Source organism: Moschus berezovskii, chromosome 2 (assembly GCF_049115385.1).
Source record: "Moschus berezovskii isolate FMDL1 chromosome 2, NW_MosBer_1.0, whole genome shotgun sequence".
Taxonomy (NCBI): Eukaryota; Metazoa; Chordata; class Mammalia; order Artiodactyla; family Moschidae; genus Moschus; species Moschus berezovskii.
The window spans coordinates 115,719,366-115,733,533 of NC_142461.1; positions in this window are offsets into that span (position 1 = coordinate 115,719,366).

A 14,168-nucleotide genomic window follows, 5' to 3' on the forward strand; every position below is an offset into this window, starting at 1 on the left:
GGGGGAGTGGTTCTAAGGGCCTGGGTGGGGGTGGGGGTCGCTGGTTCCTGGCCTCACTCCACCATCGGCTGCCCCCATACAGTTGCTGCTGTCCTAGTCACCGGCATGTGATGTCTGAGGTTCTTCCACATTTCAGACTGGACTCCCAGCCGCCATGCTGCTTCATGAACTTTAGCTGCAAATCCTACCTGGAACTGTTGTTTATTTATTTATCTTTATTTTGGAGGGGGGTCTGTCCTGGGTCTTCTTTGAGGTGCACAAGCTTTCTCAATTTGTGGCATGTGAAGAGCTTCTCTAATTGTAGGACATGGGTTTAGCTGTCCCTCGGCAGGTGGGATTTAGTTCCCAGACCAGGGATAGAACCCACATCCCCTGCATTGGATGCTGGTCTTAACCACTGGACCACCAGGGAAGTCCCCCTACCTGTAACTGTTAAGTAAGTGTGTGTGCTCAGTCATGTCCAACTCTTGTGACCCCATGGACTGTAGCCCACAAGGCTCCTCTGTCCATGGAATTTTCCAGGAAAGAGGACTGGAGCAGGTTGCCATTTCCTACTCCAAAGGATCTTCCCAACCCTAAATCCTTCTCTATTCCTTGTCTCAAAGTCCCAAAAGATAGCAAATTGACTTGGCCCAGCTCATATTTTTGAGACAGACTTGAGAAGGCCCAGGTGGCTCAGATGACCCGAGGTTGAACAGGCACCCTCCCACCACCTGGGAAGAGAGAAATATGAGGATGACAAGTAAGAGAAAGCACAGCCATCTAGGCTGCAAGGCCATGTAGTCGCCATCGCATCCCTCAGAACAGGGATAGGCACACTCTTCCAGCTCATTTTTATCCTCTAATGTCCAACCTACACTATTTGCTAGAAGGGCATAGTGAAACAAATTGGCTGCATTTAATACATTTTTTAATGTGTCATTTATAAGAACTGTCCCAAGAAAACTATACAAATAAAAACGTCTGCTTTTTTAAAAAGATTGGCTAGTGAGTAGGAAACCTACACGACTCCAGTGTTTCTCCTTTGTTTTCACATTACTATCACATTCATAACACTTTTGACATGACATGGGTGGGCTTTTCCCCCCACACCAAGCAATCCTGCCATACCAGCTGGGGTGCCCTACAATTTAACGCAATTCTGACACTATCTACCTGGAGATAGTATCAGACCCCAGGTAAAGGGTTCAGTCTTGCCGGACTGCTACACACCCCTCAACTTTGAATGGCAATTTCAAGTCCAGGTTCTCACTTGTGCTTCTGACCAATGGGCTGTATATCAGAGGTTCCCATGACCCTCTCTCAGGCCTTGATTCATTTGCTAGAGTGGCTCACAGAGCTCAGGAAAACAGTCTACTCATTGTTTACCAGTTAATTACAAAAAGATATGATAAGTGACACAGATGAACACCCAGGTGGGAGAGATGTATGTGGTATGTGGGAAGGGGCTCTGAGTTTCCATGCCTTTTCCAGGAGTGCCACTCTCCCAGCACCTCCATGTTTTCACCAACCCAGAAGTTCTCCAAATTCCATACTACCAGGATTTTTATGGAGACTTCAACACACAGACATGATCAATTATTATATTAACTTCTTTTCCAGCCTCTCTCCCCTCTGGAGAACCTGTGGTGGGGCTGAAAATACCAAACCTTCCAATCTTGACTTTGTCTTTCTACTCTGCCATTTGGCTCACAGTCTTGGATTTTATAGTAATGGGGCTAGTTTCCAGGTTCAGTTCAGTTCACTTCAGTTCAGTCATGTCCGACTCTTTGCAACCCCATGGACTGCAGCATACCAGGCCTCCCTGTCCATCACCAACTCCCAGAGCTTGCTCAAACTCATGTCCATCGAGTCAGTGATGCCATCCAACCATCTCACCCTCTGTTGTCCCCTTCTTCTGCCTTCAATCTTTCCCAGCATCAGGGTCTTTTCCAATGAGTTAGTTCTTTGCATCAGGAGGCCAAAGTATTGGAGCTTCAGCTTTATCATCAGTCCTTCTAATGAATATTCAGGACTGATTTCCTTTAGGATGGAATGGTTGGATCTCCTTGCAGTCCAAGGGACTCTTAAGAGTCTTCTCCAACACCACAGTTCAAAAGCATCAATTCTTCAGTGCTCATCTTTCTTTATGGTCCAACTCTTCACATCTGTACATGACTACTGGAAAAACCACAGCTTTGACTAGATGGACCTTTGTCCACAAAGTAATGTCTTTGCTTCCTAATAGGCTGTGTAGGCCTGTCGTAGCCTTTCTTCCAAGGAGCAAGTGTCCTCCTGTTGTAAGATAACTCATGCAGTTGGCTACGATTAATATCTTTCCTGGCTAAGGCAGGCAGTTTCAGTCAGTGGTTCCCCTATCTGTCTGGTTTTCCAGTGGTTAGAGCAGAGGAGGAGAATGACGGAATTAGGGTAGCTGAGGGCACTGCACTTGTGAGGGAGACAGAAGCTTCACTTTAATAAAACATCATTCTTGGGACTTCACTGGTGGTCCAGTGGTTAGGACTTCATGCTTCACTGCCAAGGGCACAGGTTTGATGCCCGGTTGGGGAACTAACATCCCATAAGCCATGTGGCCAAAAACAAAAACCATTATTCTTCATATCTAACTAAATGTTCCCAAGTTTGATTTTATTTATTTGTATAGGATATCGGGGTTTTTTGTTTACTTTGGCTGCTCTGTGTGGCTTGCAGGATCTTAGTTCCCCAAGGAGGAATCAAACCTGTGTCCTTGGCATTGAACGTACAGCATCCCAACTACTGGACTACCAGGGAATTCACCACAATGTCTCTTTTCTAAGTTTTTATTTTATATTGGAGTAGAGGTGATGGACAGGGAGGCCTGGCGTGCTGTGATTCATGGGGTCGCGGAGAGTCGGACGCGACTGAGCGACTGAACTGAACTGAGAGTTGATTTACAATGTTGTATCAGTTTCAGGTGTACAGCAAAGTGACTCAGTTAAACACATCTGTACATCTGCTCTCTTTTAGGTTCTTTTCCCATATAGGTCATTACAGATTATTGAGTAGAGTTCCCTGTGCTCCACAGTAGGTCCTTAGTAGTTATCTATTTCATATATAGTAGTGTATATATGTTAATTGAAACCTCCTAATTTATCCCTTCCACTGACCTTTCCCTTTTGGTAACCCTCAGATTGTTTCCTAAGTTTGTGGATCTTGATTTTATTTATATTTAGTTTGTAAATCTGTTTGGGCTGTACAGTTAGTTTAATGACAACTATGAGGTAAGGAGTTTGTTTTTGGTAATGTTTATTTTTAAGTAACATTAAAACCTAAATAATTTACTGATACTGGCAGAATTTAATAATTCTTTTTGTTTAAAAGGATACCATACATTACTAATGCTTGAGGAAAACTGATTTAGATCAACCTAATTTTCAGATGGTAGGTATAAGGTCCTGAAATATAAAGAAACCTAAGAGCTACTTAAGACAGGAAGTGACTTATTCATCCCAAGTGCACAGAACTTAGATCCCTAATTACTTGTAACTGAATTTTTTAAAAAAAAGGAAAAAAAGACCACAGAAAGATGGTGACGGAGCCAGGACAAGCTTTTTAACTTGTCTTCTTCCCCACTCCCCACCCTCGGAGGCTTTTTAGTCCCTTGCTTACATGGATCACCTAACTGTGACTTTCTTTTTTAACTGAAATATATTTGATACATAACACTGTAAATATAAGATGTCTAACATGTTGATTTGATACATTTACATATTATGTGATTTCCATTGTGATAATAATTAGTACCTTTATCATGCTACATAATTACCATTTCTCTTTAGTAGTTGAGTAGTTGAGATCTAGTCTCTTAGTCAGCTAGAACACAGTAGAATATTGTCTATATTCACTGTTTGTGCATTCGATCTGTAAGACTTTTTTACTACTTGTTATAAGTTTGTACTCTTAAGCAACATCTCTCCTGTCTCCCCACCCCTCAGCCCATGATAACTACTATTTTATTTTTTGTTTTTACAAATTTGGCTCTTTAGAATCCACATATAAGGGATATACAACATTTGTTTTTCTCTGTCTGACTTAACCTCACTGAGCATGATGTCCTTAAGGTCCATCCAAGGTCATTGCAAATGGCAGCATTTCCTCCTTCCTCATCTGAATAATCTTCCATTGTCTGTGTGTGTGTGTGTATATACACATATATATACACATCTTCTTATCCTTTCGTTTGTTGATGGACACTTGGGTTGTTTCCATAGCTGTGAAACTGGGTGTCATTTCTAGTCCTCCATGTCTCAGCGCAGAAAAGAATTCAGCAAGAGGCAAAGTGATACATAAGAAATGATTTATTAGGATAGGATGCTTGTGAGGCTTACAAGTCAATGGGCGAGGGGCGTGTTGTGCCCTGAGAACTTACTGGGCTACAGACTTATCATCAAAGGAAAAGTGAGGAGAGGGAGAATGTCTTTAGCTTTCTTGACGAGATGCCATGCTTCCATCATCAGTTTCTCCTCCAGATAGAGCAGGGGAGTTTTCTTTTCCCTACATGGTCAAGTTATGTCCACAGATTACTGTTTTTCATGTGTGCAGAGAGCATGTCCTAGGGATCATTAACTTGCTGACCTCACTGTGCAGGACGTGGGTCTCATTCCACCACCGTTTCATTGTTTTGGGACATGTCTCATGCTTCTGTTGCTAAGCGATCCTGCTTGGTTTTGTGATGAGGTAAACCTGCTCTCTTAAGTGATCATTAACTTACAGGGGTCTCCCGTATTTTTTCTACTTACAATCCCCTAGTGGGATTAACTGTTTAATCACCTGCTTTGTCCCTTTACTCCGTCCCTATCAACCATGTTATGAGAATAGTGCTGTGATAAACACGGGAATGCGTAGATCTCTTCAATAGCCTGTTTCCATTTCTTTTGGGTATATACTCAATAGATTATATGGGTTATATGCTGGATTACATGGTGGGGCTATTACTAATGTTTTGAGAAACCTCCATATTGTTTTCCATAGTTTTCCAACTTCCTTTTCCTGTCTTTTTCTCTCTCACATTCTCAGTAGTAGCAATAATTATAACCACAATTTAACTATCGCTTGCTATGTGCACAGTGCTTAATAAACATTATGTTGTTCCATGTTTGATTAGACTCCTCAAATCTTGAATTGTCTTTAGTTTTGTTTCATTTACCATTTTGTTTTTCCATGTCTTTTTCCTGTATAAGTTTCTTTAGCTGGGCAGCTTTTCAGGATGAAAGTCTGCTGAGTGTTCCTGAAGGGTGACTGCTTTCAACCTCAATCAGGCTACTGTGCCTAGTAAGGGAATCATGAATTAATGACACTCATCCAGTAATTTTCTTGAGAGCTTTTTGTTGTCCTTAAAGAGGAACAGTTCATCTGGCTTGAGATATGATTTTGGTGATATGGTTCTCGATAAAAGACAGCTTCCATGCTGGTGGAAACCTTTGTATATTAGAGTATTCTGCCATGAACTGCCTTCTTTAGATTTCTTGAAAGAAAACACCCTTTCTCTTCCCCTTCTCAACGCATCATTTTTACATAGACAAGTTTCTCAAACACAGGCAGGAAAAGTATCTAATGTAACAATGACTTGACTTTATGCAATGCTTCACAGCCAAGCCACAAATACCCGCCACAGAGCTGCTGAAACCACTGTGCTAAACACCCTTATCTCTGTCATACAAAGATGAAAAGATTTCCCTAGAAATCCAGAAAAATCTAGAGTGCTGTCCAAATTAGAATGCAGAAGAGCTTAAGTTTAGTCTTTACTTCAGATCACTGTGGTTCCTCCCATTCACAACACTGTCATTGCAGGACTGATTGCCATCATAACTACAGAACAAAAAGAATGAACGCTGCAGGAGAGGAAAAAGCTTCCCTTGACCCTCATAGGGTCCCTGGCTGGGTCTGAAAATTAAACCAATAAATACAAATTAACAGAAGAAAAGCAGTTCATAATAATGGAAAATCCCCGCTTTAATTTTATGCATATCTTGAGAGAATTTCTCAGAAGAGAGCTGTTTCTCCCACATCCACCTATTGATCACACATATAACAACAAGGGGGTGGCGATCTCAAAATCTGTTAACAAGTTATTTTACTAAAAAAAAAAATCTAAGCATACCCAAAAAATATATTTGTTCTGTAGCTCCTTAGCACTGATGTTATATCAAGACTGAAGAGTGACTTTACACTGATTCTAGTGAAAAAATAACTGATTAAGAACACAAAATCATAAAAAAAAAAGCAATGATTATCAATACACTCTCTTTTCCAAATCATCATTCCTGAGTTTGCTAACTGCAACATCTGAAAACCAAAACTGGTAACCAAAACCATTACCATGAACAGGAGAATAGAGTCCATCACTTTCTGCACTTCCAGGATTTGACGTTTAACATTTGGGCAAACTGGTGAATTTGCCACAGTCAAGCTGGATTGAGGTTAAGGAGGAGCCCTATTTAGCTAGGGGTTTGCCTGGGTTCAATCCCTGGGTTGGGAAGATCCCCTGGAGAAGGGAACAGCTACCCACTCCAGAATTCTTGCCTGGAGAGTTCCATGAATAGAGGAGCCTGGCAAGCTCCAGTCCATGGGGTCACAGAGTCAGACACTGAAACCCTTTACCTCAGATTGGGACTTGACCCCAGCCTAAACCCTGCTTGGGACTTGAACCCATGTATCTGGGACTCAAACCCAGTCAAAACTCTGCTTGGGACTCGAACCCAGCCAAAACCCTGCTTGGGACTCAAACCCACATGGCTAGGACTAGAATCCAGCCAAAACCTACCGTACCTGGTTTCAGGACCTAACGAAGCTCAGGTTCTTGATGTCTCATCACAGAAAGAATTCAGTGAGAGACGAAGTGATAGGTAACTTGGGGATTTATTCAGATTCAGAGAGAGGCACACTCCACACAGAGTATGGGCCACTGCAGAGGGTGAGTGCAGAGGGTGAAATGTGGTGTGGTTAGTGTTTATAGGCTGGGTAGTTTCACATGCTAATGAGTGGGAGGATTATTCCATCTATTTTGGAGAAGCGGGTGGAGATTTCCAGGAATTGGGCCACCGCCCACTCCTTGGTCTATTGGCTCAGCTGGTAAAGAATCCACCTGCAGTGCGGGAGACCTGGGTTCGATCCCTGGGTCGGGAAGATCCCCTGGAGAAGGGCAAGGCTACCCACTCCAGTATTCTGGTCTGGAGAATTCCATGGACTAATCAGAGTCCATGGGGTCGCAAAGAGTCGGACACGACTGAGCAATTTTCACTTCACTTCACTTGGAACTGTCATGGCGCTTCTGGGTGTGTCATTTCACTTGCTGATTGAGGATCAAGGTCTAGTCTTGTCTGCCAACTTGGTCCCATTTGATTCTAATCCGTTTATGTTGTGTCCTTGGGCTATGTCATTCTTTCAAAAGTTATGCACTGCCCCATTCCTTCCTATTATAACGCAACTGAGAGACATTCACATTTATTCACCTTAGCTCAGCTGGTTGTTGGATCCACCACTGAAAGTACTGGCTCATTTAGGAAAGTAAATTGAACTGCAGACTGAAATCAAACAAAATGAAGATCCCTGATTTCGTTTAAGAGGTCACTCTGGAATATTTTTTCTTCTCCTTCCTGAAGGGTTGGTCAATGTGCCACCCTAAAATATGTCTCTTTGGTATAAGAATTATTTTGAGGGGATTATTTTTAAGAAATTGCAAGTGCAAAAGAGGCTCTGAAAACAACAGCAGTTACCCTTTGGTAAAGGAAATCTACATTTATAAAGAAATTTACATTAGAAAGGGGCCTGTACTGGAAAGACATAACTTTTTCACTGGACGGACTCACCTGCAGTGGCTGGAAACCTTAGTTTACCAAACATTCCTCTTCTCGCCTACCTCTAAATGGCTTCCCCCTCTGAAGTCCCAGCCCCCATCTCTGTCCTTAGATTGGGGTGGTACTTAAGTCTCAACTGTCTGGCTGCCTTTTTTTAAAAATCACACAGCAAGAAATGTGGGATCTTAGTTCTCCCACCAGGGATTGAACCCGCGCCCACTGCACTGGAAGTGCACAAAAGTTAAAAGGTAGTCATTCAGCCACGTCCAACTCTTTGTAACCCCATGGACTGTAGCCCACCAAGCTTCTCTGTCCATGGAATTCTCCAGACAAGAATACTGGAGTGGGTTGCCATGCACTTCTCCAGGGGACCTTCCCAACCCAGGGATCGAACTCTGCTCTCCCACATAGCCAACAAATTCTTTATCATCTAAGCTACCAGGGAACCGCCAAGGAAGTCCATGTTGGCTCCCTTTTGAGTATCAAATCTTAGGCTCCAGTATGCTGCTGCAGCTGTTTAGCTGCTTCAGTCATGTCCAACTCTTTGCAAGCCTATGGACTGTAGCCCACCAGGTTCTTCATGTGATTCTCCAGACAAGAATACTGGAGTGGATTGCCCCCTCCTCCAGGGGATCTTCCTGACTCAGGAACTGAATCCGCATCCCAATGTCTCCTGCATTGGCTTCCTGTTAGGTTCTTTACCACTAGTGCCACCTGGGAAAGTCCAGGCTCCAGTATGAATGTATGTAATTAAAATTGTTTTATTTTTCTCCTGTTAACCTGTCTTTATTATGAGGGTGAGGGGTCTTAGCCAAGAACTTGGAAGAATAGAGGGGAAATTATTTTACCACCCCTACATTACTTCAGAAAGCAGAATCAGTTCAGTTCAGTTCATTTCAGTCACTCAGTCGTGTCCAACTCTCTGCGACCCCATGAATCACAGCACGCCAGGGCTCCCTGTCCATCACCATCTCCCGGAGTTCACCCAAATTCATGTCCATTGAGTCGGTGATGCCATCCAGTCATCTCATTCTCTGTCGTGGCCTTCTCCTCCCGCCCCCAATCCTTCCCAGCATCAGAGTCTTTTCCAGTGAGTCAACTCGTCGCATGAGGTGGCCAAAGTATTGGAGTTTCAGCTTTAGCATCGGTCCTTCCAATGAACACCCAAGACTGATCTCCTTTAGGATGGACTGGTTGGATCTCCTTGCAGTCCAAGGGACTCTCGAGAGTCTTCTCTAGCACCACAGTTCAAAAGCATCAATTCTTCGGCGATCAGCCTTCTTCACAGTCCAACTCTCACATCCATACGTGACCACAGGAAAAACCATAGCCTTGACTAGACGGACCTTTGTTGGCAAAGTAATGTCTCTGCTTTTTAATATGCTATCTAGGTTGGTCATAACTTTCCTTCCAAGGAGCAAGCGTCTTTTAATTTCCTGGCTGCAATCAGCATCCACAGTGATTTTGGAGCCCCCAAAAATAAAGTCTGACACTGTTTCCACTGTTTCCCCATCTATTTCCCATGAAGTGATGGGACCAGATGCCATGATCTTTGTTTTCTGAATGTTGAGCTTCAAGCCAACATTTTCACTCTCCTCTTTCACTTTCATCAAGAGGCTTTTGAGTTCCTCTTCACTTTCTGCCATAAGGGTGGTGTCATTTGCATATCTGAGGTTATTGATATTTCTCCTGGCAATCTTGATTCCAGCTTGTGCTTCTTCTAGCCCAGCGTTCCTCATGATGTACTCTGCATAGAAGTTAAATAAGCAGGGTGACAATATACAACCTTGACGTACTCCTTTTTCTATTTGGAACCAGTCTGTTGTTCCATGTCCAGTTCTGCTTAGCCCTTATTTCAGTAAGATTACTGCACAATAAGAGTAGGATTTTAAAAGATAAAAAAGCCTGTATGTAAAGTGCTCAGTTCATAGATGGCTCCTGCCATGGGCTCAATAGATTATAACTATTACCATTGTTGTTATTAGTATTGTATTATAGCCTAATAGTCAAATTAAAATGGCCAGGTCTGAGAAAGAAGCACTACAAGTATTAATATATTCCAGCTACTTCCCAGGTAAGTGCTTACATCCTTGGTTTATTCTTTTTGTTAATTGTCTTTGTTTAAACCACTCTCCCTAGCCTTTTTCTGTGCTTTATTTTTATATTGCTTTAAGGAGACGGGTTAATAATGGATCACTTTTTCAATTCCTTAAAATTTTATAATCTAGTCAGTTTCCCCCTCAAAATAAATGTACTTACTGCTTCCAGGCCTTGGTTATTTTAAAAGGGCTATATAGCTGTGATTGGGTTGCACAAGTTTTCATGTTCATAGATACTGCATACCACAATGTCTTAGTACTGATAAAGGGAATATTGCCTGCCATATCAGTAAACAGAGGATGTCTGCATTTTTCAGAGGTTGCAGCTACAGTCAATGGTGAACTGGTGAGTCCTGAAGGGATTCAGGAAGGAAAGAATACCTGCCAGCTAACAGCTATCATCCAGTCCCATCACTTCATGGCAAATAGATGGAGAAACAATGGAAACAGTGACAGACTTTACTTTCTTGGGTTCCAAAGTCACTGCAGATGGTGACCGCAGCCATGAAATTAAATGACGCTTGCTCCTTGGAAGAAAAGCTGCGACCAACCTAGACAGCATATTAAAAAGCAGAGACCTTATTTTGCCAACAAAGGTATGTCTAGTCGAGGCTATGGTTTTTCCAGTAGTCATGTATGGATGTGAGAGTTGGACTATAAAGAAAGCTGCTGCTGCTGCTAAGTCACTTGAATCATGTCTGAGTCTGCGTAACACCACAGACAGCAGCCCATCAGGCTCCTCTGTCCCTGGGATTCTCCAGGCAAGAATACTGGAGTGGGTTGCCATTTCCTTCTCCAATGCATGCATGCATGCTAAGTCGCTACAGTTGTGCTACAAATCTGTGCGACTCTATGGACACCAACCCACCAGACTCCTCTGTCCACAGGATTCTGTAGGCAAGAATACTGCAGTGGGTTGCCATTTCCTTCTCTAAAAGAAAGCTGAGTGCCGAAGAATTGATGCTTTTGAATTCTGATGTTGGAGAAGACTCTTGAGAGTCCCTTGGACTGCGAGGAGATCAAACCAGTCAATCCTGAAGGAAATCAGTCCTGAATATTCATTGGAAGGACTGATGTTGAAGCTGAAACTCCAATACTTTGGCCACCTGATGCGAAGAGCTGACTCATTGGGAAAGACCCTGATGTTGGGAAAGATTGAAGGTGGGAGGAGAAGGGGATGACAGAGGATGAGATGGTTGGATGGCATCACTGACTCAATGGACATGAGTTTGAGTAAACTCCAGGATAGACAGGGAGGCCTGGTGTGCTGCAGTCCATGGAGTCGCAAAGAATCGGACACAACTGAGTGACTGAACTGAACTGAACAGCTATCAGACTGCAGCCACTCCCCATGGTGAGCCTAAGGAAACTCAGGATATGAATACATAGCCTACTGGCCTCAGATAACTAAGGTGCATATCAAAGGAATGACTTCACTGAGCCCAGATTTGCACCTTTCCATACATATAAAGCACTAAATTACTTAACTTCACATATCTGAGTTTTTTTAATTAACAATAATCTTTTGTTGTTCAGACTACTGCCCTTTGTAGCAGAACTTATATATATCCTGGCTCCTCCCTCACAGCCGCCTTGGAGCAATTATCTCAGGGTTATTTGAGATGCTGCCTCCCAGGCTTAAAGTCCTAAAAACTCCTGCTAAATAAAACACAACTTTTAACTTATGAATTTTTTTTAGTCTACAGTACATTGAACAAAACTGTGTAAATTTGTAATAGATCCCCAATATCCCAAATTGATATTATTATGTAAAAAAAGTCAACTAAAAAAAAACACATGGAACTTCCTTGGTGGTGCAGTGGCTAAGACTCTGCTCTTCCAATGCAGGGGACCCTGATTTGATCCCTGATCAGGGAGCTAGTTCCTACATGCAGCAGCTAAGACCTGGTGCAAACAAACAAATGTGTGTGTGAGAGAGAGAGAGAAAAGAGAAAGAGAAAAGATGTCTGGACTGATATATAATAAAATACTAACTTTGTCACTGGGTGATTAGATAGCAGGTGCTTTTTTATTTTAAATTATTTATTTTAATTGGAGGCTAATTACAATATTGTGGTTTTTGCCATACATTGACAGGAATCAGCCATGGGTGTACATGTGTTCCTCATCCTGACCCCTCTTCTACCTCTCTCCCCAATAACAGATGCTTTATATTTTATCTTTGTTTTGCTTATGTGTGCAATACCTCAAAAATGACTTGTACTTTTTTAGTTGAAAATGTACTTATTATAATCTAGTATCTTTAGCATATACACATTCAGTTCAGTTCAGTCGCTCAGTCGTGTCCGACTCTTTGCGACCCCATGAATCACAGTACACCAGGCCTCCCTGTCCATCACCAACTCCCGGAGTTCACTCAAACTCATGTCCATCGAGTCGGTGATGGCATCCAGCCATCTCATTCTCTGTCGTCCCCTTCTCCTCCTGCCCCCAATCCCTCCCAGCATCAGAGTCTTTTCCAGTGAGTCAACTTTTCACATGAGGTGGCCCAAGTATTGGAGTTTCAGCTTCAGCATCAGTCCTTCCAATGAACACCCAGGATTGATCTCCTTTAGAATGGACTGGGTGGATCTCCTTGCAGTCCAAGGGACTCTCAAGAGTCTTCTCCAACACCACAGTTCAAAAGCATCAATTCTTCGGCGATCAGCCTTCTTCATAGTCCAACTCTCACATCCATACATGACCACGGGAAAAACCATAGCCTTGACTAGACGGACCTTTGTTGGCAAAGTAATGTCTCTGCTTTTTAATATGCTATCTAGGTTGGTCATAACTTTCCTTCCAAGGAGTAAGTGCCTTTTAATTTCCTGGCTGCAATCAGCATCTGCAGTGATTTTGGAGCCCAAAAAAATAAAAGTCTGACACTGTTTCCACTGTTTCCCCATCTATTTCCCATGAAGTGATGGAACCAGATGCCATGATCTTTGTTTTCTGAATGTTGAGCTTCAAGCCAAACTTTTCACTCTCCTCTTTCACTTTCATCAAGAGGCCTTTGAGTTCCTTTTCACTTTCTGCCATAAGGGTGGTGTCATCTGCATACCTGAGGTTATTGATATTTCTCCCGGCAATCTTGATTCCCGCTTGTGCTTCTTCCAGCCCAGCGTTCCTCATGATGTACTCTGCATATAAGTTAAATAAGCAGGGTGACAATATACAACCTTAACATACTCCTTTTCCTATTTGGAACCAGTCTGTTGTTTCATGTCCAGTTCTCACTGTTGCTTCCTGACCTGCATACAGGTTTCTCAAGAGGCAGGTCAGGTGGTCTGCTATTTCCATCTCTTTCAGAATTTTCCACAGTTTGTTGTGATCCACACAGTCAAAGGCTTTGGCATAGTCAATGAAGCAGAAATAGATGTTTTTCTGGAACTCTCTTGCTTTATCACATTACTAAATATAAAACACAAATAAGGACTACTTACTGTATAGCACAGGGAACTGTACTTAATATTTTGTAGTGACCCATACAGAAAAAGAACTTGAAGAAGAACACACACACACACGCACACACACATGCACATACATATGTATGTGCTACGTCACTTGAGTCATGTCCAACTCTGTTGGACTCTATGAGCTGTAGCCTGCCAGGTTCCTCTGTCCATGGGATTCTCCAGGCAGGAATGCTGGAGAGGGTTGCCATGCCCTCCTCCAGGGGATTTTCCCTACCCAGGGATCAAACCCATGTCTCTTATGCTTCCTCCATCAGCAGGCAGGTTCTTTACCACTATACATACCACTTGGGAAGTATAGTGAAAGTGAAGTCACTCAGTCGTGTCCGACTCTTTGTGACCCTATGGACTGTAGCCTACCAGGCTCCTCTGTCGACGGGATTTTCTAGGCAATTGTACTGGAGTGGGTTGCCATTTTAACTGAATCACTTTGCCATACACCTGAAACTAACACAACGTTGTAAATCAACTATACTTCAATTAAAAAAAAAATGACCAAAAAAGGGAAGATAGGGGTTTCCCTGGTGATCTAGTGGTTAAGAATCTGCCAGCTAGTGCAGGAGACATGAGTTCAACCCCTGGTCTAGGAAGATCCCCAGGCTATGGAGCAACTAAGCCCGTGCACCACAGCTACTGAGCCTGAGCACCTAGGGCCTGTGCTCTGCAACAAGAAAAGCCATCTCAATGAGAGGCCTGGGCACCGCAACTAGACAGTAGCCCTCACTTCCCACAACTAGAGAAAGCCCACATGCAGCGGCGAAGACCCAGCACAGCCAAAA